This window comes from Pocillopora verrucosa, chromosome 12 (genome assembly GCF_036669915.1).
Source record: "Pocillopora verrucosa isolate sample1 chromosome 12, ASM3666991v2, whole genome shotgun sequence".
NCBI classification, from domain to species: domain Eukaryota; kingdom Metazoa; phylum Cnidaria; class Anthozoa; order Scleractinia; family Pocilloporidae; genus Pocillopora; species Pocillopora verrucosa.
In genome coordinates, this window is record NC_089323.1 from 12,034,828 (window position 1) to 12,037,327 (window position 2,500).

General features: G+C 32.7%; 1 long non-coding RNA gene across 1 annotated transcript in view; it reads right to left on the minus strand.

Annotated features, from left to right (window-relative positions):
• The window catches only part of LOC136277324 (uncharacterized), a 2,311-nt gene extending 436 nt beyond the window's left edge, over positions 1 to 1,875 (minus strand). The window contains exons 1-3 of the long non-coding RNA XR_010715863.1: positions 1,861 to 1,875; positions 1,234 to 1,433; positions 1 to 15 (exon numbers count right to left, since the gene is read on the minus strand). The exon at positions 1 to 15 is cut by the window's left edge and continues 436 nt beyond it. This is a non-coding gene — a long non-coding RNA (uncharacterized lncRNA). The remainder of the gene's footprint in view (positions 16 to 1,233; positions 1,434 to 1,860) is intronic.
• Positions 1,876 to 2,500: the final 625 nt, after the last annotated feature.

Genomic DNA, 2,500 nt, shown 5'->3' on the forward strand with positions numbered 1-2,500 from the left:
TAGTTCCCTCCGAGCCTAAAACAAAACAAGAAATTCGAGAAAGTGACTGATGAACTCTCAATAAAGACTTGTAGAAATTACCTCTCAACATTATACTCTCAGTTTCAAAGTTTCCTTTTTTCGCTTTGTTTTCTTAGTCCTTGTTGTACAAGGACTCAAAAAGTGTATTTTTGTGTTGTTTTGTTTTTGTTTTGTATTTTTGACTTGTTTTGTTTCGTTTAGTTTTTTTTTATAAAAAAACAGGGTTGAACGCGCGCCAATGAGTCTTACGATTAAATTGTATCGATTGAACCGCAACTGACCAAGCATTTAACTTGGCGAAATAATTGTTTTAGGAAGACAGTAAACCATTGCTTATCGCACTTTTGAAAAGCGACTGATTGTTTTGTTAACTGAATCATGATTGTAAAAGGAACCTGCCGAGGGCATTAGTTTTTCCATTTAGAATTGTTTATCTTTGTCTGACAACTTTAATTAAGTTTACAAAATTAATACAACTTTCTTTATGAAAAAAAGTACGGAAAAGTAAATTCTCAGCTTAGTGAAAGATCTTTTGAACAATAGGCTAATGATTTAAAAAATTTAATTTTCGGGGAGAGATATTACATCCGGGGAATAGAGCCAAAGTTAATTTTAATGTTTTATAAATGGCATTGACACAATTTAAAAGTTCTTTTTAACCTTTAAACCTCTCCTGTTTAAGATGATAACAATTAAAACATGAAGCTTACTTTTTTTCCTTTCTGTATAAAGAACCTCTCAATAATTCACTCTATCTTACACAAATAAAACTGTCTGCTTGTTTTGGTACCTGTTTTATTTAAATACATATGTCTTACTAAGTTTAAAGGTATGTCCTCATTTGACATTGTGCTTTATTATTATCAATGGCTTCTCTCCCAATGGATTTCAAACTTAAAGTTATGTAACCATCTCTTGCCTGACTGCATTGCAAAGTAATTGTATGGAGCCTTAGCACCAATCTTATCGATACATTCGCGTACACACAGTTTAATAATCTTGCGTATGTAATTTTTAAAAAGTCAAATCTCGTTTTCAATAAAAGACAACCAATTTTAGAGTCTTTATTTTGCACTGGGCTGAGGTTTATGTCAATAATGGAATTGGCTAAGCAAATAGAAGTTTTTACCACTGCAATAATAATTCTTAAGAAATTTTTTAAAAGCTTGACGGCAACTCAAGAGATTATATTTTTAGAACAATTTGTATTACCTTTGAAACGTAGTCACGTTTTCCGAGTCCCGCATTGCCAATACCAGCGGTAAAGCCTTCCAGTTCATGCATCGCCACAAATATGAGAAAGATACCAAATATTGCTGTTGTTCGATTCATGGCTGGTGTTTCTCTTATCACAGCTCAGAACTTTTGATTGCCAAACTCTTCCGTGGTTACTTTAAATTTTCTGCTATGCTCTGTTCATTGAATAGAAAGGACACATCTGGACGCATTACTTCAGTGGGCGTAATTTAGCCCATTGTTTTACAGATATCCTGTTTTATTTCTCTAATCTTTTTTTTCCTTAATTGCTGAGGGTGGCTTATCTTCAGCGCTATCCAGTTATAGTTAAGTCTATTAACAATTTTGTCTCAGCTCCACAATCGGAAAAAAAATGGTCACTATGAAGATTTTGTGTTTAGCGCAGGTTTTCGACTTATTTTCTCTGTCTCTCTCTTTTATTACATTTTTTTGTCTGGGTTTTTGAAATTGAAGATAATATAATTTGCTAAGCTACCCTCCTTAGTTGGCGGCGTAACCTTTTAGCGACCGGTTTTTTACGAGATAGTTATTTAGACAAAAAACAAAGCGTTTCGTCAGTCAAAGAATATTAGCTTTACTCACCTTTAAATTTTTAATGTCTGTCTCTGTTGCAAATCAATTCCTGTAGATTATTGTGGTTCACTCAATTTCTGTTCTGATGTGTTTTTCATATATTTTTCTTTGTTATATCAAATCGCCGGAAAGCCTGCGGGTGGTCTAAGTTGGTAAAAAGGAGATTCGAAGTTATTCAGTTTATTATGTCTCACATTTAAAACATTTAGCTTATCTTCTCGACATCCCAACCAAAAGTGATTTTCCTCATAAAAGGCAATAGGTTTTAAGATAGCCTTCAAAATCCTGCTTTTATTTCAATATTCTTTGGCAAATGGAAAAAAATGTGCGATTTTATTTTCATAATGTCTAATATTTGTGAACTTATCTCTAAGTACAATAGAAAATGCTAACAAATGCCTGAATTTTCGGGAAGCGATATCGCACCAAATTTGTAGTTTTGTTTTGCGCTAATTTTCAACCCAGGGATGAATATGCTTTATCTTATTTCTCAAAAGAGTTTTTTAAAAGAGAAATTATAACTAACAAAGTTTCTTTGTTAGTGATATCAACAATCTGAGATGATGAAAATTTAGGGGCAGCAAAACTTTTATCCTCTCTGCCAGAATATCTCTCTTCATAAATGCTTTTAGAGTAAAACAACCTAATG